General features: G+C 46.0%; 19 non-coding genes across 19 annotated transcripts; 8 read left to right on the top strand and 11 right to left on the bottom strand.

Moving 5' to 3' along the window:
- The first annotated feature begins 257 nt into the window (after positions 1-257).
- Positions 258-330, top strand: TRNAR-ACG (transfer RNA arginine (anticodon ACG)). The gene has a single exon. It is a non-coding gene; the product is annotated as a tRNA-Arg (tRNA).
- Positions 331-1,327: 997 nt separating this feature from the next.
- LOC146818474 (U6 spliceosomal RNA) lies at positions 1,328-1,434 on the bottom strand. Its single transcript, XR_014963563.1, has one exon. It is a non-coding gene; the product is annotated as a U6 spliceosomal RNA (small nuclear RNA).
- Positions 1,435-3,284: 1,850 nt separating this feature from the next.
- LOC146818473 (U6 spliceosomal RNA) lies at positions 3,285-3,391 on the bottom strand. The gene has a single exon (XR_014963562.1). It is a non-coding gene; the product is annotated as a U6 spliceosomal RNA (small nuclear RNA).
- A 770-nt stretch (positions 3,392-4,161) lies between these two features.
- Positions 4,162-4,234, top strand: TRNAR-ACG (transfer RNA arginine (anticodon ACG)). The gene has a single exon. It is a non-coding gene; the product is annotated as a tRNA-Arg (tRNA).
- Positions 4,235-5,241: 1,007 nt separating this feature from the next.
- Positions 5,242-5,348, bottom strand: LOC146818471 (U6 spliceosomal RNA). The gene has a single exon (XR_014963561.1). It is a non-coding gene; the product is annotated as a U6 spliceosomal RNA (small nuclear RNA).
- Positions 5,349-6,117: 769 nt separating this feature from the next.
- On the top strand, positions 6,118-6,190 carry TRNAR-ACG (transfer RNA arginine (anticodon ACG)). The gene has a single exon. It is a non-coding gene; the product is annotated as a tRNA-Arg (tRNA).
- Positions 6,191-7,197: 1,007 nt separating this feature from the next.
- LOC146818469 (U6 spliceosomal RNA) lies at positions 7,198-7,304 on the bottom strand. Its single transcript, XR_014963560.1, has one exon. It is a non-coding gene; the product is annotated as a U6 spliceosomal RNA (small nuclear RNA).
- Positions 7,305-8,084: 780 nt separating this feature from the next.
- On the top strand, positions 8,085-8,157 carry TRNAR-ACG (transfer RNA arginine (anticodon ACG)). The gene has a single exon. It is a non-coding gene; the product is annotated as a tRNA-Arg (tRNA).
- Positions 8,158-9,163: 1,006 nt separating this feature from the next.
- Positions 9,164-9,270, bottom strand: LOC146818467 (U6 spliceosomal RNA). Its single transcript, XR_014963559.1, has one exon. It is a non-coding gene; the product is annotated as a U6 spliceosomal RNA (small nuclear RNA).
- Positions 9,271-10,042: 772 nt separating this feature from the next.
- TRNAR-ACG (transfer RNA arginine (anticodon ACG)) lies at positions 10,043-10,115 on the top strand. The gene has a single exon. It is a non-coding gene; the product is annotated as a tRNA-Arg (tRNA).
- A 1,007-nt stretch (positions 10,116-11,122) lies between these two features.
- Positions 11,123-11,229, bottom strand: LOC146818465 (U6 spliceosomal RNA). The gene has a single exon (XR_014963558.1). It is a non-coding gene; the product is annotated as a U6 spliceosomal RNA (small nuclear RNA).
- A 772-nt stretch (positions 11,230-12,001) lies between these two features.
- On the top strand, positions 12,002-12,074 carry TRNAR-ACG (transfer RNA arginine (anticodon ACG)). The gene has a single exon. It is a non-coding gene; the product is annotated as a tRNA-Arg (tRNA).
- A 1,007-nt stretch (positions 12,075-13,081) lies between these two features.
- Positions 13,082-13,188, bottom strand: LOC146818463 (U6 spliceosomal RNA). Its single transcript, XR_014964417.1, has one exon. It is a non-coding gene; the product is annotated as a U6 spliceosomal RNA (small nuclear RNA).
- Positions 13,189-15,040: 1,852 nt separating this feature from the next.
- Positions 15,041-15,147, bottom strand: LOC146818462 (U6 spliceosomal RNA). The gene has a single exon (XR_014963557.1). It is a non-coding gene; the product is annotated as a U6 spliceosomal RNA (small nuclear RNA).
- A 774-nt stretch (positions 15,148-15,921) lies between these two features.
- On the top strand, positions 15,922-15,994 carry TRNAR-ACG (transfer RNA arginine (anticodon ACG)). Its single transcript has one exon. It is a non-coding gene; the product is annotated as a tRNA-Arg (tRNA).
- Positions 15,995-17,001: 1,007 nt separating this feature from the next.
- LOC146818460 (U6 spliceosomal RNA) lies at positions 17,002-17,108 on the bottom strand. Its single transcript, XR_014963556.1, has one exon. It is a non-coding gene; the product is annotated as a U6 spliceosomal RNA (small nuclear RNA).
- Positions 17,109-18,957: 1,849 nt separating this feature from the next.
- LOC146818459 (U6 spliceosomal RNA) lies at positions 18,958-19,064 on the bottom strand. Its single transcript, XR_014963555.1, has one exon. It is a non-coding gene; the product is annotated as a U6 spliceosomal RNA (small nuclear RNA).
- A 780-nt stretch (positions 19,065-19,844) lies between these two features.
- On the top strand, positions 19,845-19,917 carry TRNAR-ACG (transfer RNA arginine (anticodon ACG)). The gene has a single exon. It is a non-coding gene; the product is annotated as a tRNA-Arg (tRNA).
- A 1,007-nt stretch (positions 19,918-20,924) lies between these two features.
- LOC146818457 (U6 spliceosomal RNA) lies at positions 20,925-21,031 on the bottom strand. Its single transcript, XR_014963554.1, has one exon. It is a non-coding gene; the product is annotated as a U6 spliceosomal RNA (small nuclear RNA).
- Positions 21,032-21,529: the final 498 nt, after the last annotated feature.

The following is a 21,529-nucleotide window of genomic DNA, read 5'->3' as shown; positions in this document are numbered from 1 at the left end:
CTGATCTAAAACATTTCCTTGGACCTAGGACCATTTCCCCTGACTTTTAGGTCCTTCGTCCTCCTAAAGTCCTTTGTATAAGTTAGGAACACCTGACAGAACAGAATTTCAGGAGGTCAGGTGGGTTTACTTGTGTCTTCTGGTTGTGAGCAGTAAACGTGGCTAAAAAGGTTGATGGAATGGTGTTTTAAAACACACACACACACACACACAACTTCTGGTCCTCTTAAGGACAAAAGTATGGGTAATCCTACATGGGGCCAGTGGCGCAATGGATAACGCGTCTGACTACGGATCAGAAGATTGTAGGTTCGACTCCTATCTGGCTCGAAAGGGTCATAGGTCCCTGTTTTATGGTATTCCTGTGGAATTCTTATTTACCTCAGACTTGTTGTAGGTTCAATATTCTCGAGCAGGACTCATCCAGCAGTCGTTCCATGGTAGGGCTGCAGTAATAGGACCACGGCTAGTTAAAAGTTTCCCATTTGCTGCTGGATTCTATGTGAAGGCCGTCATGTGGTGTGCTGCTTTTGTATTTCAACATGGGTCTCTGAGTCTCTAAACTAGGAAAAAATCTTGTTGAGAAAAGTGTGTGTGAGAGGGTCTGTGGGTGCAGGCAGGTGTGTGCACTTGAGTGCTGACCCATTTACATGTGTGAGAGGGACAAGCAAATTGCCTGTGGGATGTAGGCCTACAACTGGAACCAAGCAGCCAGGCAGAACCACAGGTAAGGAGAGAGGAAGGCAGTTCATTATTAGAGCAGGATCATGAGCATCTTGCCCTGCTCCCTTCTGCCCCGATCGGCCAAGACCTCTCTATTAGGGTGGAGGGTGAACATTTCTTGGACCTCAGAAACTGAGGGATGCAGCGCCGATATGTCCTCCAAGGGCCTAGAGGACCTGGTGCCCAATCATGCCTGGTGTTTTTCAGCTTACCCGACCAATCTGGTTGCAAGGCGGATTTTAACAGTACTGCTGAAAAGGGACTCCCAGACAGCCCTGAGGCCATCATTTGCATAGGCCCTCCCCTTCTCTTTCTCTTGCTTCCCACAAAGCAACGCATCGCTGGCAGCAGTATAGATTTGGGGGTTGTGAAGAATAATGACAGGGAGGCTGAAGAAGGGAAAGAAAAGTCCCAGAAGTCCTGCAGGCTTCCTTGCTAAATGCAGCTGGCCATAGAGTGCACCTTCATTACTGCGAGGTAAATACATTAAAAATGTTGAGGAGAGACAAATTGAAAAATAGATATTAGGAGGAAAGCACTGGAACCTGCTTTATTATTTCAATTAGTCTTGAAAACATAGAACATTTCTCTCCTGAAAGCTGGTAAAAATATGGAACGCTTCACGAATTTGCGTGTCATCCTTGCGCAGGGGCCATGCTAATCTTCTCTGTATCGTTCCAATTTTAGTATATGTGCCGCCGAAGCGAGCACACTTCATTGATGAACCTACAATGTTTATAAACTCTCTAAATCTACGGTCTCTAGACATAGGGTGGCCTGGCAGAGATGCTCGTATGGCCAGTAAGCATTCAAATCTGAGCCAATGGGCAAAAATGCATGAAGAGTAACAATCCATTATTCTTCACTGCATTTGTGGTCCAAGACTTCACCAATTGGAAGTATGTAGATTATGCCAGGGTTGCAAAGGCTCATGGTTCAGGCTACTGACAAGGAACATTGTGACATCATGCTGCCTGTGGAACAGTGATATTAAAGGTGAGACAGCTGCACAGTAGGTTAGGTGAAGGGCTCTGAGAGGTGAAAGGCAGCATGCTTGGGTCCCTGGACAAGGTGAGCCTATGACAAGGTGTCTGAATTTTCGCCTGTATTGTAATATTAAACACTTTATTGTTGTACCCGCCTGCTGATTAAGGAGTCCTCAAGATCAGCTCCACACAGACGTGGAACTGATGATGTTAATGCAGAATATTTAAGAAACTGAGGCTGATCTAAAACATTTCCTTGGACCTAGGACCATTTCCCCTGACTTTTAGGTCCTTCGTCCTCCTAAAGTCCTTTGTATAAGTTAGGAACACCTGACAGAACAGAATTTCAGGAGGTCAGGTGGGTTTACTTGTGTCTTCTGGTTGTGAGCAGTAAACGTGGCTAAAAAGGTTGATGGAATGGTGTTTTAAAACACACACACACACACACACAACTTCTGGTCCTCTTAAGGACAAAAGTATGGGTAATCCTACATGGGGCCAGTGGCGCAATGGATAACACGTCTGACTACGGATCAGAAGATTGTAGGTTCGACTCCTATCTGGCTCGAAAGGGTCATAGGTCCCTGTTTTATGGTATTCCTGTGGAATTCTTATTTACCTCAGACTTGTTGTAGGTTCAATATTCTCGAGCAGGACTCATCCAGCAGTCGTTCCATGGTAGGGCTGCAGTAATAGGACCACGGCTAGTTAAAAGTTTCCCATTTGCTGCTGGATTCTATGTGAAGGCCGTCATGTGGTGTGCTGCTTTTGTATTTCAACATGGGTCTCTGAGTCTCTAAACTAGGAAAAAATCTTGTTGAGAAAAGTGTGTGTGAGAGGGTCTGTGGGTGCAGGCAGGTGTGTGCACTTGAGTGCTGACCCATTTACATGTGTGAGAGGGACAAGCAAATTGCCTGTGGGATGTAGGCCTACAACTGGAACCAAGCAGCCAGGCAGAACCACAGGTAAGGAGAGAGGAAGGCAGTTCATTATTAGAGCAGGATCATGAGCATCTTGCCCTGCTCCCTTCTGCCCCGATCGGCCACGATCGGCCAAGACCTCTCTATTAGGGTGGAGGGTGAACATTTCTTGGACCTCAGAAACTGAGGGATGCAGCGCCAATATGTCCTCCAAGGGCCTAGAGGACCTGGTGCCCAATCATGCCTGGTGTTTTTCAGCTTACCCGACCAATCTGGTTGCAAGGCGGATTTTAACAGTACTGCTGAAAAGGGACTCCCAGACAGCCCTGAGGCCATCATTTGCATAGGCCCTCCCCTTCTCTTTCTCTTGCTTCCCACAAAGCAACGCATCGCTGGCAGCAGTATAGATTTGGGGGTTGTGAAGAATAATGACAGGGAGGCTGAAGAAGGGAAAGAAAAGTCCCAGAAGTCCTGCAGGCTTCCTTGCTAAATGCAGCTGGCCATAGAGTGCACCTTCATTACTGCGAGGTAAATACATTAAAAATGTTGAGGAGAGACAAATTGAAAAATAGATATTAGGAGGAAAGCACTGGAACCTGCTTTATTATTTCAATTAGTCTTGAAAACATAGAACATTTCTCTTCTGAAAGCTGGTAAAAATATGGAACGCTTCACGAATTTGCGTGTCATCCTTGCGCAGGGGCCATGCTAATCTTCTCTGTATCGTTCCAATTTTAGTATATGTGCCGCCGAAGCGAGCACACTTCATTGATGAACCTACAATGTTTATAAACTCTCTAAATCTACGGTCTCTAGACATAGGGTGGCCTGGCAGAGATGCTCGTATGGCCAGTAAGCATTCAAATCTGAGCCAATGGGCAAAAATGCATGAAGAGTAACAATCCATTATTCTTCACTGCATTTGTGGTCCAAGACTTCACCAATTGGAAGTATGTAGATTATGCCAGGGTTGCAAAGGCTCATGGTTCAGGCTACTGACAAGGAACATTGTGACATCATGCTGCCTGTGGAACAGTGATATTAAAGGTGAGACAGCTGCACAGTAGGTTAGGTGAAGGGCTCTGAGAGGTGAAAGGCAGCATGCTTGGGTCCCTGGACAAGGTGAGCCTATGACAAGGTGTCTGAATTTTCGCCTGTATTGTAATATTAAACACTTTATTGTTGTACCCGCCTGCTGATTAAGGAGTCCTCAAGATCAGCTCCACACAGACGTGGAACTGATGATGTTAATGCAGAATATTTAAGAAACTGAGGCTGATCTAAAACATTTCCTTGGACCTAGGACCATTTCCCCTGACTTTTAGGTCCTTCGTCCTCCTAAAGTCCTTTGTATAAGTTAGGAACACCTGACAGAACAGAATTTCAGGAGGTCAGGTGGGTTTACTTGTGTCTTCTGGTTGTGAGCAGTAAACGTGGCTAAAAAGGTTGATGGAATGGTGTTTTAAAACACACACACACACACACACAACTTCTGGTCCTCTTAAGGACAAAAGTATGGGTAATCCTACATGGGGCCAGTGGCGCAATGGATAACGCGTCTGACTACGGATCAGAAGATTGTAGGTTCGACTCCTATCTGGCTCGAAAGGGTCATAGGTCCCTGTTTTATGGTATTCCTGTGGAATTCTTATTTACCTCAGACTTGTTGTAGGTTCAATATTCTCGAGCAGGACTCATCCAGCAGTCGTTCCATGGTAGGGCTGCAGTAATAGGACCACGGCTAGTTAAAAGTTTCCCATTTGCTGCTGGATTCTATGTGAAGGCCGTCATGTGGTGTGCTGCTTTTGTATTTCAACATGGGTCTCTGAGTCTCTAAACTAGGAAAAAATCTTGTTGAGAAAAGTGTGTGTGAGAGGGTCTGTGGGTGCAGGCAGGTGTGTGCACTTGAGTGCTGACCCATTTACATGTGTGAGAGGGACAAGCAAATTGCCTGTGGGATGTAGGCCTACAACTGGAACCAAGCAGCCAGGCAGAACCACAGGTAAGGAGAGAGGAAGGCAGTTCATTATTAGAGCAGGATCATGAGCATCTTGCCCTGCTCCCTTCTGCCCCGATCGGCCACGATCGGCCAAGACCTCTCTATTAGGGTGGAGGGTGAACATTTCTTGGACCTCAGAAACTGAGGGATGCAGCGCCGATATGTCCTCCAAGGGCCTAGAGGACCTGGTGCCCAATCATGCCTGGTGTTTTTCAGCTTACCCGACCAATCTGGTTGCAAGGCGGATTTTAACAGTACTGCTGAAAAGGGACTCCCAGACAGCCCTGAGGCCATCATTTGCATAGGCCCTCCCCTTCTCTTTCTCTTGCTTCCCACAAAGCAACGCATCGCTGGCAGCAGTATAGATTTGGGGGTTGTGAAGAATAATGACAGGGAGGCTGAAGAAGGGAAAGAAAAGTCCCAGAAGTCCTGCAGGCTTCCTTGCTAAATGCAGCTGGCCATAGAGTGCACCTTCATTACTGCGAGGTAAATACATTAAAAATGTTGAGGAGAGACAAATTGAAAAATAGATATTAGGAGGAAAGCACTGGAACCTGCTTTATTATTTCAATTAGTCTTGAAAACATAGAACATTTCTCTCCTGAAAGCTGGTAAAAATATGGAACGCTTCACGAATTTGCGTGTCATCCTTGCGCAGGGGCCATGCTAATCTTCTCTGTATCGTTCCAATTTTAGTATATGTGCCGCCGAAGCGAGCACACTTCATTGATGAACCTACAATGTTTATAAACTCTCTAAATCTACGGTCTCTAGACATAGGGTGGCCTGGCAGAGATGCTCGTATGGCCAGTAAGCATTCAAATCTGAGCCAATGGGCAAAAATGCATGAAGAGTAACAATCCATTATTCTTCACTGCATTTGTGGTCCAAGACTTCACCAATTGGAAGTATGTAGATTATGCCAGGGTTGCAAAGGCTCATGGTTCAGGCTACTGACAAGGAACATTGTGACATCATGCTGCCTGTGGAACAGTGATATTAAAGGTGAGACAGCTGCACAGTAGGTTAGGTGAAGGGCTCTGAGAGGTGAAAGGCAGCATGCTTGGGTCCCTGGACAAGGTGAGCCTATGACAAGGTGTCTGAATTTTCGCCTGTATTGTAATATTAAACACTTTATTGTTGTACCCGCCTGCTGATTAAGGAGTCCTCAAGATCAGCTCCACACAGACGTGGAACTGATGATGTTAATGCAGAATATTTAAGAAACTGAGGCTGATCTAAAACATTTCCTTGGACCTAGGACCATTTCCCCTGACTTCTAGGTCCTTCGTCCTCCTAAAGTCCTTTGTATAAGTTAGGAACACCTGACAGAACAGAATTTCAGGTCAGGTGGGTTTACTTGTGTCTTCTGGTTGTGAGCAGTAAACGTGGCTAAAAAGGTTGATGGAATGGTGTTTTAAAACACACACACACACACACACACAACTTCTGGTCCTCTTAAGGACAAAAGTATGGGTAATCCTACATGGGGCCAGTGGCGCAATGGATAACGCGTCTGACTACGGATCAGAAGATTGTAGGTTCGACTCCTATCTGGCTCGAAAGGGTCATAGGTCCCTGTTTTATGGTATTCCTGTGGAATTCTTATTTACCTCAGACTTGTTGTAGGTTCAATATTCTCGAGCAGGACTCATCCAGCAGTCGTTCCATGGTAGGGCTGCAGTAATAGGACCACGGCTAGTTAAAAGTTTCCCATTTGCTGCTGGATTCTATGTGAAGGCCGTCATGTGGTGTGCTGCTTTTGTATTTCAACATGGGTCTCTGAGTCTCTAAACTAGGAAAAAATCTTGTTGAGAAAAGTGTGTGTGAGAGGGTCTGTGGGTGCAGGCAGGTGTGTGCACTTGAGTGCTGACCCATTTACATGTGTGAGAGGGACAAGCAAATTGCCTGTGGGATGTAGGCCTACAACTGGAACCAAGCAGCCAGGCAGAACCACAGGTAAGGAGAGAGGAAGGCAGTTCATTATTAGAGCAGGATCATGAGCATCTTGCCCTGCTCCCTTCTGCCCCGATCGGCCACGATCGGCCAAGACCTCTCTATTAGGGTGGAGGGTGAACATTTCTTGGACCTCAGAAACTGAGGGATGCAGCGCCGATATGTCCTCCAAGGGCCTAGAGGACCTGGTGCCCAATCATGCCTGGTGTTTTTCAGCTTACCCGACCAATCTGGTTGCAAGGCGGATTTTAACAGTACTGCTGAAAAGGGACTCCCAGACAGCCCTGAGGCCATCATTTGCATAGGCCCTCCCCTTCTCTTTCTCTTGCTTCCCACAAAGCAACGCATCGCTGGCAGCAGTATAGATTTGGGGGTTGTGAAGAATAATGACAGGGAGGCTGAAGAAGGGAAAGAAAAGTCCCAGAAGTCCTGCAGGCTTCCTTGCTAAATGCAGCTGGCAATAGAGTGCACCTTCATTACTGCGAGGTAAATACATAAAAAATGTTGAGGAGAGACAAATTGAAAAATAGATATTAGGAGGAAAGCACTGGAACCTGCTTTATTATTACAATTAGTCTTGAAAACATAGAACATTTCTCTCCTGAAAGCTGGTAAAAATATGGAACGCTTCACGAATTTGCGTGTCATCCTTGCGCAGGGGCCATGCTAATCTTCTCTGTATCGTTCCAATTTTAGTATATGTGCCGCCGAAGCGAGCACACTTCATTGATGAACCTACAATGTTTATAAACTCTCTAAATCTACGGTCTCTAGACATAGGGTGGCCTGGCAGATATGCTCGTATGGCCAGTAAGCATTCAAATCTGAGCCAATGGGCAAAAATGCATGAAGAGTAACAATCCATTATTCTTCACTGCATTTGTGGTCCAAGACTTCACCAATTGGAAGTATGTAGATTATGCCAGGGTTGCAAAGGCTCATGGTTCAGGCTACTGACAAGGAACATTGTGACATCATGCTGCCTGTGGAACAGTGATATTAAAGGTGAGACAGCTGCACAGTAGGTTAGGTGAAGGGCTCTGAGAGGTGAAAGGCAGCATGCTTGGGTCCCTGGACAAGGTGAGCCTATGACAAGGTGTCTGAATTTTCGCCTGTATTGTAATATTAAACACTTTATTGTTGTACCCGCCTGCTGATTAAGGAGTCCTCAAGATCAGCTCCACACAGACGTGGAACTGATGATGTTAATGCAGAATATTTAAGAAACTGAGGCTGATCTAAAACATTTCCTTGGACCTAGGACCATTTCCCCTGACTTTTAGGTCCTTCGTCCTCCTAAAGTCCTTTGTATAAGTTAGGAACACCTGACAGAACAGAATTTCAGGAGGTCAGGTGGGTTTACTTGTGTCTTCTGGTTGTGAGCAGTAAACGTGGCTAAAAAGGTTGATGGAATGGTGTTTTAAAACACACACACACACACACACACACACACACAACTTCTGGTCCTCTTAAGGACAAAAGTATGGGTAATCCTACATGGGGCCAGTGGCGCAATGGATAACGCGTCTGACTACGGATCAGAAGATTGTAGGTTCGACTCCTATCTGGCTCGAAAGGGTCATAGGTCCCTGTTTTATGGTATTCCTGTGGAATTCTTATTTACCTCAGACTTGTTGTAGGTTCAATATTCTCGAGCAGGACTCATCCAGCAGTCGTTCCATGGTAGGGCTGCAGTAATAGGACCACGGCTAGTTAAAAGTTTCCCATTTGCTGCTGGATTCTATGTGAAGGCCGTCATGTGGTGTGCTGCTTTTGTATTTCAACATGGGTCTCTGAGTCTCTAAACTAGGAAAAAATCTTGTTGAGAAAAGTGTGTGTGAGAGGGTCTGTGGGTGCAGGCAGGTGTGTGCACTTGAGTGCTGACCCATTTACATGTGTGAGAGGGACAAGCAAATTGCCTGTGGGATGTAGGCCTACAACTGGAACCAAGCAGCCAGGCAGAACCACAGGTAAGGAGAGAGGAAGGCAGTTCATTATTAGAGCAGGATCATGAGCATCTTGCCCTGCTCCCTTCTGCCCGATCGGCCACGATCGGCCAAGACCTCTCTATTAGGGTGGAGGGTGAACATTTCTTGGACCTCAGAAACTGAGGGATGCAGCGCCGATATGTCCTCCAAGGGCCTAGAGGACCTGGTGCCCAATCATGCCTGGTGTTTTTCAGCTTACCCGACCAATCTGGTTGCAAGGCGGATTTTAACAGTACTGCTGAAAAGGGACTCCCAGACAGCCCTGAGGCCATCATTTGCATAGGCCCTCCCCTTCTCTTTCTCTTGCTTCCCACAAAGCAACGCATCGCTGGCAGCAGTATAGATTTGGGGGTTGTGAAGAATAATGACAGGGAGGCTGAAGAAGGGAAAGAAAAGTCCCAGAAGTCCTGCAGGCTTCCTTGCTAAATGCAGCTGGCCATAGAGTGCACCTTCATTACTGCGAGGTAAATACATTAAAAATGTTGAGGAGAGACAAATTGAAAAATAGATATTAGGAGGAAAGCACTGGAACCTGCTTTATTATTTCAATTAGTCTTGAAAACATAGAACATTTCTCTCCTGAAAGCTGGTAAAAATATGGAACGCTTCACGAATTTGCGTGTCATCCTTGCGCAGGGGCCATGCTAATCTTCTCTGTATCGTTCCAATTTTAGTATATGTGCCGCCGAAGCGAGCACACTTCATTGATGAACCTACAATGTTTATAAACTCTCTAAATCTACGGTCTCTAGACATAGGGTGGCCTGGCAGAGATGCTCGTATGGCCAGTAAGCATTCAAATCTGAGCCAATGGGCAAAAATGCATGAAGAGTAACAATCCATTATTCTTCACTGCATTTGTGGTCCAAGACTTCACCAATTGGAAGTATGTAGATTATGCCAGGGTTGCAAAGGCTCATGGTTCAGGCTACTGACAAGGAACATTGTGACATCATGCTGCCTGTGGAACAGTGATATTAAAGGTGAGACAGCTGCACAGTAGGTTAGGTGAAGGGCTCTGAGAGGTGAAAGGCAGCATGCTTGGGTCCCTGGACAAGGTGAGCCTATGACAAGGTGTCTGAATTTTCGCCTGTATTGTAATATTAAACACTTTATTGTTGTACCCGCCTGCTGATTAAGGAGTCCTCAAGATCAGCTCCACACAGACGTGGAACTGATGATGTTAATGCAGAATATTTAAGAAACTGAGGCTGATCTAAAACATTTCCTTGGACCTAGGACCATTTCCCCTGACTTTTAGGTCCTTCGTCCTCCTAAAGTCCTTTGTATAAGTTAGGAACACCTGACAGAACAGAATTTCAGGAGGTCAGGTGGGTTTACTTGTGTCTTCTGGTTGTGAGCAGTAAACGTGGCTAAAAAGGTTGATGGAATGGTGTTTTAAAACACACACACACACACACACACAACTTCTGGTCCTCTTAAGGACAAAAGTATGGGTAATCCTACATGGGGCCAGTGGCGCAATGGATAACGCGTCTGACTACGGATCAGAAGATTGTAGGTTCGACTCCTATCTGGCTCGAAAGGGTCATAGGTCCCTGTTTTATGGTATTCCTGTGGAATTCTTATTTACCTCAGACTTGTTGTAGGTTCAATATTCTCGAGCAGGACTCATCCAGCAGTCGTTCCATGGTAGGGCTGCAGTAATAGGACCACGGCTAGTTAAAAGTTTCCCATTTGCTGCTGGATTCTATGTGAAGGCCGTCATGTGGTGTGCTGCTTTTGTATTTCAACATGGGTCTCTGAGTCTCTAAACTAGGAAAAAATCTTGTTGAGAAAAGTGTGTGTGAGAGGGTCTGTGGGTGCAGGCAGGTGTGTGCACTTGAGTGCTGACCCATTTACATGTGTGAGAGGGACAAGCAAATTGCCTGTGGGATGTAGGCCTACAACTGGAACCAAGCAGCCAGGCAGAACCACAGGTAAGGAGAGAGGAAGGCAGTTCATTATTAGAGCAGGATCATGAGCATCTTGCCCTGCTCCCTTCTGCCCCGATCGGCCACGATCGGCCAAGACCTCTCTATTAGGGTGGAGGGTGAACATTTCTTGGACCTCAGAAACTGAGGGATGCAGCGCCGATATGTCCTCCAAGGGCCTAGAGGACCTGGTGCCCAATCATGCCTGGTGTTTTTCAGCTTACCCGACCAATCTGGTTGCAAGGCGGATTTTAACAGTACTGCTGAAAAGGGACTCCCAGACAGCCCTGAGGCCATCATTTGCATAGGCCCTCCCCTTCTCTTTCTCTTGCTTCCCACAAAGCAACGCATCGCTGGCAGCAGTATAGATTTGGGGGTTGTGAAGAATAATGACAGGGAGGCTGAAGAAGGGAAAGAAAAGTCCCAGAAGTCCTGCAGGCTTCCTTGCTAAATGCAGCTGGCCATAGAGTGCACCTTCATTACTGCGAGGTAAATACATTAAAAATGTTGAGGAGAGACAAATTGAAAAATAGATATTAGGAGGAAAGCACTGGAACCTGCTTTATTATTTCAATTAGTCTTGAAAACATAGAACATTTCTCTCCTGAAAGCTGGTAAAAATATGGAACGCTTCACGAATTTGCGTGTCATCCTTGCGCAGGGGCCATGCTAATCTTCTCTGTATCGTTCCAATTTTAGTATATGTGCCGCCGAAGCGAGCACACTTCATTGATGAACCTACAATGTTTATAAACTCTCTAAATCTACGGTCTCTAGACATAGGGTGGCCTGGCAGAGATGCTCGTATGGCCAGTAAGCATTCAAATCTGAGCCAATGGGCAAAAATGCATGAAGAGTAACAATCCATTATTCTTCACTGCATTTGTGGTCCAAGACTTCACCAATTGGAAGTATGTAGATTATGCCAGGGTTGCAAAGGCTCATGGTTCAGGCTACTGACAAGGAACATTGTGACATCATGCTGCCTGTGGAACAGTGATATTAAAGGTGAGACAGCTGCACAGTAGGTTAGGTGAAGGGCTCTGAGAGGTGAAAGGCAGCATGCATGGGTCCCTGGACAAGGTGAGCCTATGACAAGGTGTCTGAATTTTCGCCTGTATTGTAATATTAAACACTTTATTGTTGTACCCGCCTGCTGATTAAGGAGTCCTCAAGATCAGCTCCACACAGACGTGGAACTGATGATGTTAATGCAGAATATTTAAGAAACTGAGGCTGATCTAAAACATTTCCTTGGACCTAGGACCATTTCCCCTGACTTTTAGGTCCTTCGTCCTCCTAAAGTCCTTTGTATAAGTTAGGAACACCTGACAGAACAGAATTTCAGGAGGTCAGGTGGGTTTACTTGTGTCTTCTGGTTGTGAGCAGTAAACGTGGCTAAAAAGGTTGATGGAATGGTGTTTTAAAACACACACACACACACACACACAACTTCTGGTCCTCTTAAGGACAAAAGTATGGGTAATCCTACATGGGGCCAGTGGCGCAATGGATAACGCGTCTGACTACGGATCAGAAGATTGTAGGTTCGACTCCTATCTGGCTCGAAAGGGTCATAGGTCCCTGTTTTATGGTATTCCTGTGGAATTCTTATTTACCTCAGACTTGTTGTAGGTTCAATATTCTCGAGCAGGACTCATCCAGCAGTCGTTCCATGGTAGGGCTGCAGTAATAGGACCACGGCTAGTTAAAAGTTTCCCATTTGCTGCTGGATTCTATGTGAAGGCCGTCATGTGGTGTGCTGCTTTTGTATTTCAACATGGGTCTCTGAGTCTCTAAACTAGGAAAAAATCTTGTTGAGAAAAGTGTGTGTGAGAGGGTCTGTGGGTGCAGGCAGGTGTGTGCACTTGAGTGCTGACCCATTTACATGTGTGAGAGGGACAAGCAAATTGCCTGTGGGATGTAGGCCTACAACTGGAACCAAGCAGCCAGGCAGAACCACAGGTAAGGAGAGAGGAAGGCAGTTCATTATTAGAGCAGGATCATGAGCATCTTGCCCTGCTCCCTTCTGCCCCGATCGGCCACGATCGGCCAAGACCTCTCTATTAGGGTGGAGGGTGAACATTTCTTGGACCTCAGAAACTGAGGGATGCAGCGCCGATATGTCCTCCAAGGGCCTAGAGGACCTGGTGCCCAATCATGCCTGGTGTTTTTCAGCTTACCCGACCAATCTGGTTGCAAGGCGGATTTTAACAGTACTGCTGAAAAGGGACTCCCAGACAGCCCTGAGGCCATCATTTGCATAGGCCCTCCCCTTCTCTTTCTCTTGCTTCCCACAAAGCAACGCATCGCTGGCAGCAGTATAGATTTGGGGGTTGTGAAGAATAATGACAGGGAGGCTGAAGAAGGGAAAGAAAAGTCCCAGAAGTCCTGCAGGCTTCCTTGCTAAATGCAGCTGGCCATAGAGTGCACCTTCATTACTGCGAGGTAAATACATTAAAAATGTTGAGGAGAGACAAATTGAAAAATAGATATTAGGAGGAAAGCACTGGAACCTGCTTTATTATTTCAATTAGTCTTGAAAACATAGAACATTTCTCTTCTGAAAGCTGGTAAAAATATGGAACGCTTCACGAATTTGAGTGTCATCCTTGCGCAGGGGCCATGCTAATCTTCTCTGTATCGTTCCAATTTTAGTATATGTGCCGCCGAAGCGAGCACACTTCATTGATGAACCTACAATGTTTATAAACTCTCTAAATCTACGGTCTCTAGACATAGGGTGGCCTGGCAGAGATGCTCGTATGGCCAGTAAGCATTCAAATCTGAGCCAATGGGTAAAAATGCATGAAGAGTAACAATCCATTATTCTTCACTGCATTTGTGGTCCAAGACTTCACCAATTGGAAGTATGTAGATTATGCCAGGGTTGCAAAGGCTCATGGTTCAGGCTACTGACAAGGAACATTGTGACATCATGCTGCCTGTGGAACAGTGATATTAAAGGTGAGACAGCTGCACAGTAGGTTAGGTGAAGGGCTCTGAGAGGTGAAAGGCAGCATGCTTGGGTCCCTGGACAAGGTGAGCCTATGACAAGGTGTCTGAATTTTCGCCTGTATTGTAATATTAAACACTTTATTGTTGTACCCGCCTGCTGATTAAGGAGTCCTCAAGATCAGCTCCACACAGACGTGGAACTGATGATGTTAATGCAGAATATTTAAGAAACTGAGGCTGATCTAAAACATTTCCTTGGACCTAGGACCATTTCCCCTGACTTTTAGGTCCTTCGTCCTCCTAAAGTCCTTTGTATAAGTTAGGAACACCTGACAGAACAGAATTTCAGGAGGTCAGGTGGGTTTACTTGTGTCTTCTGGTTGTGAGCAGTAAACGTGGCTAAAAAGGTTGATGGAATGGTGTTTTAAAACACACACACACACACACACACAACTTCTGGTCCTCTTAAGGACAAAAGTATGGGTAATCCTACATGGGTCCAGTGGCGCAATGGATAACGCGTCTGACTACGGATCAGAAGATTGTAGGTTCGACTCCTATCTGGCTCGAAAGGGTCATAGGTCCCTGTTTTATGGTATTCCTGTGGAATTCTTATTTACCTCAGACTTGTTGTAGGTTCAATATTCTCGAGCAGGACTCATCCAGCAGTCGTTCCATGGTAGGGCTGCAGTAATAGGACCACGGCTAGTTAAAAGTTTCCCATTTGCTGCTGGATTCTATGTGAAGGCCGTCATGTGGTGTGCTGCTTTTGTATTTCAACATGGGTCTCTGAGTCTCTAAACTAGGAAAAAATCTTGTTGAGAAAAGTGTGTGTGAGAGGGTCTGTGGGTGCAGGCAGGTGTGTGCACTTGAGTGCTGACCCATTTACATGTGTGAGAGGGACAAGCAAATTGCCTGTGGGATGTAGGCCTACAACTGGAACCAAGCAGCCAGGCAGAACCACAGGTAAGGAGAGAGGAAGGCAGTTCATTATTAGAGCAGGATCATGAGCATCTTGCCCTGCTCCCTTCTGCCCCGATCGGCCCCGATCGGCCAAGACCTCTCTATTAGGGTGGAGGGTGAACATTTCTTGGACCTCAGAAACTGAGGGATGCAGCGCCGATATGTCCTCCAAGGGCCTAGAGGACCTGGTGCCCAATCATGCCTGGTGTTTTTCAGCTTACCCGACCAATCTGGTTGCAAGGCGGATTTTAACAGTACTGCTGAAAAGGGACTCCCAGACAGCCCTGAGGCCATCATTTGCATAGGCCCTCCCCTTCTCTTTCTCTTGCTTCCCACAAAGCAACGCATCGCTGGCAGCAGTATAGATTTGGGGGTTGTGAAGAATAATGACAGGGAGGCTGAAGAAGGGAAAGAAAAGTCCCAGAAGTCCTGCAGGCTTACTTGCTAAATGCAGCTGGCCATAGAGTGCACCTTCATTACTGCGAGGTAAATACATTAAAAATGTTGAGGAGAGACAAATTGAAAAATAGATATTAGGAGGAAAGCACTGGAACCTGCTTTATTATTTCAATTAGTCTTGAAAACATAGAACATTTCTCTTCTGAAAGCTGGTAAAAATATGGAACGCTTCACGAATTTGCGTGTCATCCTTGCGCAGGGGCCATGCTAATCTTCTCTGTATCGTTCCAATTTTAGTATATGTGCCGCCGAAGCGAGCACACTTCATTGATGAACCTACAATGTTTATAAACTCTCTAAATCTACGGTCTCTAGACATAGGGTGGCCTGGCAGAGATGCTCGTATGGCCAGTAAGCATTCAAATCTGAGCCAATGGGCAAAAATGCATGAAGAGTAACAATCCATTATTCTTCACTGCATTTGTGGTCCAAGACTTCACCAATTGGAAGTATGTAGATTATGCCAGGGTTGCAAAGGCTCATGGTTCAGGCTACTGACAAGGAACATTGTGACATCATGCTGCCTGTGGAACAGTGATATTAAAGGTGAGACAGCTGCACAGTAGGTTAGGTGAAGGGCTCTGAGAGGTGAAAGGCAGCATGCTTGGGTCCCTGGACAAGGTGAGCCTATGACAAGGTGTCTGAATTTTCGCCTGTATTGTAATATTAAACACTTTATTGTTGTACCCGCCTGCTGATTAAGGAGTCCTCAAGATCAGCTCCACACAGACGTGGAACTGATGATGTTAATGCAGAATATTTAAGAAACTGAGGCTGATCTAAAACATTTCCTTGGACCTAGGACCATTTCCCCTGACTTTTAGGTCCTTCGTCCTCCTAAAGTCCTTTGTATAAGTTAGGAACACCTGACAGAACAGAATTTCAGGAGGTCAGGTGGGTTTACTTGTGTCTTCTGGTTGTGAGCAGTAAACGTGGCTAAAAAGGTTGATGGAATGGTGTTTTAAAACACACACACACACACACACACACAACTTCTGGTCCTCTTAAGGACAAAAGTATGGGTAATCCTACATGGGGCCAGTGGCGCAATGGATAACGCGTCTGACTACGGATCAGAAGATTGTAGGTTCGACTCCTATCTGGCTCGAAAGGGTCATAGGTCCCTGTTTTATGGTATTCCTGTGGAATTCTTATTTACCTCAGACTTGTTGTAGGTTCAATATTCTCGAGCAGGACTCATCCAGCAGTCGTTCCATGGTAGGGCTGCAGTAATAGGACCACGGCTAGTTAAAAGTTTCCCATTTGCTGCTGGATTCTATGTGAAGGCCGTCATGTGGTGTGCTGCTTTTGTATTTCAACATGGGTCTCTGAGTCTCTAAACTAGGAAAAAATCTTGTTGAGAAAAGTGTGTGTGAGAGGGTCTGTGGGTGCAGGCAGGTGTGTGCACTTGAGTGCTGACCCATTTACATGTGTGAGAGGGACAAGCAAATTGCCTGTGGGATGTAGGCCTACAACTGGAACCAAGCAGCCAGGCAGAACCACAGGTAAGGAGAGAGGAAGGCAGTTCATTATTAGAGCAGGATCATGAGCATCTTGCCCTGCTCCCTTCTGCCCCGATCGGCCACGATCGGCCAAGACCTCTCTATTAGGGTGGAGGGTGAACATTTCTTGGACCTCAGAAACTGAGGGATGCAGCGCCGATATGTCCTCCAAGGGCCTAGAGGACCTGGTGCCCAATCATGCCTGGTGTTTTTCAGCTTACCCGACCAATCTGGTTGCAAGGCGGATTTTAACAGTACTGCTGAAAAGGGACTCCCAGACAGCCCTGAGGCCATCATTTGCATAGGCCCTCCCCTTCTCTTTCTCTTGCTTCCCACAAAGCAACGCATCGCTGGCAGCAGTATAGATTTGGGGGTTGTGAAGAATAATGACAGGGAGGCTGAAGAAGGGAAAGAAAAGTCCCAGAAGTCCTGCAGGCTTCCTTGCTAAATGCAGCTGGCCATAGAGTGCACCTTCATTACTGCGAGGTAAATACATTAAAAATGTTGAGGAGAGACAAATTGAAAAATAGATATTAGGAGGAAAGCACTGGAACCTGCTTTATTATTTCAATTAGTCTTGAAAACATAGAACATTTCTCTCCTGAAAGCTGGTAAAAATATGGAACGCTTCACGAATTTGCGTGTCATCCTTGCGCAGGGGCCATGCTAATCTTCTCTGTATCGTTCCAATTTTAGTATATGTGCCGCCGAAGCGAGCACACTTCATTGATGAACCTACAATGTTTATAAACTCTCTAAATCTACGGTCTCTAGACATAGGGTGGCCTGGCAGAGATGCTCGTATGGCCAGTAAGCATTCAAATCTGAGCCAATGGGCAAAAATGCATGAAGAGTAACAATCCATTATTCTTCACTGCATTTGTGGTCCAAGACTTCACCAATTGGAAGTATGTAGATTATGCCAGGGTTGCAAAGGCTCATGGTTCAGGCTACTGACAAGGAACATTGTGACATCATGCTGCCTGTGGAACAGTGATATTAAAGGTGAGACAGCTGCACAGTAGGTTAGGTGAAGGGCTCTGAGAGGTGAAAGGCAGCATGCTTGGGTCCCTGGACAAGGTGAGCCTATGACAAGGTGTCTGAATTTTCGCCTGTATTGTAATATTAAACACTTTATTGTTGTACCCGCCTGCTGATTAAGGAGTCCTCAAGATCAGCTCCACACAGACGTGGAACTGATGATGTTAATGCAGAATATTTAAGAAACTGAGGCTGATCTAAAACATTTCCTTGGACCTAGGACCATTTCCCCTGACTTCTAGGTCCTTCGTCCTCCTAAAGTCCTTTGTATAAGTTAGGAACACCTGACAGAACAGAATTTCAGGTCAGGTGGGTTTACTTGTGTCTTCTGGTTGTGAGCAGTAAACGTGGCTAAAAAGGTTGATGGAATGGTGTTTTAAAACACACACACACACACACACACAACTTCTGGTCCTCTTAAGGACAAAAGTATGGGTAATCCTACATGGGGCCAGTGGCGCAATGGATAACACGTCTGACTACGGATCAGAAGATTGTAGGTTCGACTCCTATCTGGCTCGAAAGGGTCATAGGTCCCTGTTTTATGGTATTCCTGTGGAATTCTTATTTACCTCAGACTTGTTGTAGGTTCAATATTCTCGAGCAGGACTCATCCAGCAGTCGTTCCATGGTAGGGCTGCAGTAATAGGACCACGGCTAGTTAAAAGTTTCCCATTTGCTGCTGGATTCTATGTGAAGGCCGTCATGTGGTGTGCTGCTTTTGTATTTCAACATGGGTCTCTGAGTCTCTAAACTAGGAAAAAATCTTGTTGAGAAAAGTGTGTGTGAGAGGGTCTGTGGGTGCAGGCAGGTGTGTGCACTTGAGTGCTGACCCATTTACATGTGTGAGAGGGACAAGCAAATTGCCTGTGGGATGTAGGCCTACAACTGGAACCAAGCAGCCAGGCAGAACCACAGGTAAGGAGAGAGGAAGGCAGTTCATTATTAGAGCAGGATCATGAGCATCTTGCCCTGCTCCCTTCTGCCCCGATCGGCCACGATCGGCCAAGACCTCTCTATTAGGGTGGAGGGTGAACATTTCTTGGACCTCAGAAACTGAGGGATGCAGCGCCGATATGTCCTCCAAGGGCCTAGAGGACCTGGTGCCCAATCATGCCTGGTGTTTTTCAGCTTACCCGACCAATCTGGTTGCAAGGCGGATTTTAACAGTACTGCTGAAAAGGGACTCCCAGACAGCCCTGAGGCCATCATTTGCATAGGCCCTCCCCTTCTCTTTCTCTTGCTTCCCACAAAGCAACGCATCGCTGGCAGCAGTATAGATTTGGGGGTTGTGAAGAATAATGACAGGGAGGCTGAAGAAGGGAAAGAAAAGTCCCAGAAGTCCTGCAGGCTTCCTTGCTAAATGCAGCTGGCAATAGAGTGCACCTTCATTACTGCGAGGTAAATACATAAAAAATGTTGAGGAGAGACAAATTGAAAAATAGATATTAGGAGGAAAGCACTGGAACCTGCTTTATTATTACAATTAGTCTTGAAAACATAGAACATTTCTCTCCTGAAAGCTGGTAAAAATATGGAACGCTTCACGAATTTGCGTGTCATCCTTGCGCAGGGGCCATGCTAATCTTCTCTGTATCGTTCCAATTTTAGTATATGTGCCGCCGAAGCGAGCACACTTCATTGATGAACCTACAATGTTTATAAACTCTCTAAATCTACGGTCTCTAGACATAGGGTGGCCTGGCAGATATGCTCGTATGGCCAGTAAGCATTCAAATCTGAGCCAATGGGCAAAAATGCATGAAGAGTAACAATCCATTATTCTTCACTGCATTTGTGGTCCAAGACTTCACCAATTGGAAGTATGTAGATTATGCCAGGGTTGCAAAGGCTCATGGTTCAGGCTACTGACAAGGAACATTGTGACATCATGCTGCCTGTGGAACAGTGATATTAAAGGTGAGACAGCTGCACAGTAGGTTAGGTGAAGGGCTCTGAGAGGTGAAAGGCAGCATGCTTGGGTCCCTGGACAAGGTGAGCCTATGACAAGGTGTCTGAATTTTCGCCTGTATTGTAATATTAAACACTTTATTGTTGTACCCGCCTGCTGATTAAGGAGTCCTCAAGATCAGCTCCACACAGACGTGGAACTGATGATGTTAATGCAGAATATTTAAGAAACTGAGGCTGATCTAAAACATTTCCTTGGACCTAGGACCATTTCCCCTGACTTTTAGGTCCTTCGTCCTCCTAAAGTCCTTTGTATAAGTTAGGAACACCTGACAGAACAGAATTTCAGGAGGTCAGGTGGGTTTACTTGTGTCTTCTGGTTGTGAGCAGTAAACGTGGCTAAAAAGGTTGATGGAATGGTGTTTTAAAACACACACACACACACACACACACACACACAACTTCTGGTCCTCTTAAGGACAAAAGTATGGGTAATCCTACATGGGGCCAGTGGCGCAATGGATAACGCGTCTGACTACGGATCAGAAGATTGTAGGTTCGACTCCTATCTGGCTCGAAAGGGTCATAGGTCCCTGTTTTATGGTATTCCTGTGGAATTCTTATTTACCTCAGACTTGTTGTAGGTTCAATATTCTCGAGCAGGACTCATCCAGCAGTCGTTCCATGGTAGGGCTGCAGTAATAGGACCACGGCTAGTTAAAAGTTTCCCATTTGCTGCTGGATTCTATGTGAAGGCCGTCATGTGGTGTGCTGCTTTTGTATTTCAACATGGGTCTCTGAGTCTCTAAACTAGGAAAAAATCTTGTTGAGAAAAGTGTGTGTGAGAGGGTCTGTGGGTGCAGGCAGGTGTGTGCACTTGAGTGCTGACCCATTTACATGTGTGAGAGGGACAAGCAAATTGCCTGTGGGATGTAGGCCTACAACTGGAACCAAGCAGCCAGGCAGAACCACAGGTAAGGAGAGAGGAAGGCAGTTCATTATTAGAGCAGGATCATGAGCATCTTGCCCTGCTCCCTTCTGCCCCGATCGGCCACGATCGGCCAAGACCTCTCTATTAGGGTGGAGGGTGAACATTTCTTGGACCTCAGAAACTGAGGGATGCAGCGCCGATATGTCCTCCAAGGGCCTAGAGGACCTGGTGCCCAATCATGCCTGGTGTTTTTCAGCTTACCCGACCAATCTGGTTGCAAGGCGGATTTTAACAGTACTGCTGAAAAGGGACTCCCAGACAGCCCTGAGGCCATCATTTGCATAGGCCCTCCCCTTCTCTTTCTCTTGCTTCCCACAAAGCAACGCATCGCTGGCAGCAGTATAGATTTGGGGGTTGTGAAGAATAATGACAGGGAGGCTGAAGAAGGGAAAGAAAAGTCCCAGAAGTCCTGCAGGCTTCCTTGCTAAATGCAGCTGGCAATAGAGTGCACCTTCATTACTGCGAGGTAAATACATAAAAAATGTTGAGGAGAGACAAATTGAAAAATAGATATTAGGAGGAAAGCACTGGAACCTGCTTTATTATTACAATTAGTCTTGAAAACATAGAACATTTCTCTCCTGAAAGCTGGTAAAAATATGGAACGCTTCACGAATTTGCGTGTCATCCTTGCGCAGGGGCCATGCTAATCTTCTCTGTATCGTTCCAATTTTAGTATATGTGCCGCCGAAGCGAGCACACTTCATTGATGAACCTACAATGTTTATAAACTCTCTAAATCTACGGTCTCTAGACATAGGGTGGCCTGGCAGATATGCTCGTATGGCCAGTAAGCATTCAAATCTGAGCCAATGGGCAAAAATGCATGAAGAGTAACAATCCATTATTCTTCACTGCATTTGTGGTCCAAGACTTCACCAATTGGAAGTATGTAGATTATGCCAGGGTTGCAAAGGCTCATGGTTCAGGCTACTGACAAGGAACATTGTGACATCATGCTGCCTGTGGAACAGTGATATTAAAGGTGAGACAGCTGCACAGTAGGTTAGGTGAAGGGCTCTGAGAGGTGAAAGGCAGCATGCTTGGGTCCCTGGACAAGGTGAGCCTATGACAAGGTGTCTGAATTTTCGCCTGTATTGTAATATTAAACACTTTATTGTTGTACCCGCCTGCTGATTAAGGAGTCCTCAAGATCAGCTCCACACAGACGTGGAACTGATGATGTTAATGCAGAATA

The sequence above is a fragment of the Triturus cristatus genome, chromosome 6, assembly GCF_964204655.1.
Source record: "Triturus cristatus chromosome 6, aTriCri1.1, whole genome shotgun sequence".
Taxonomy (NCBI): Eukaryota; Metazoa; Chordata; class Amphibia; order Caudata; family Salamandridae; genus Triturus; species Triturus cristatus.
This window is presented reverse-complemented; position numbering and strand designations above follow the sequence as displayed.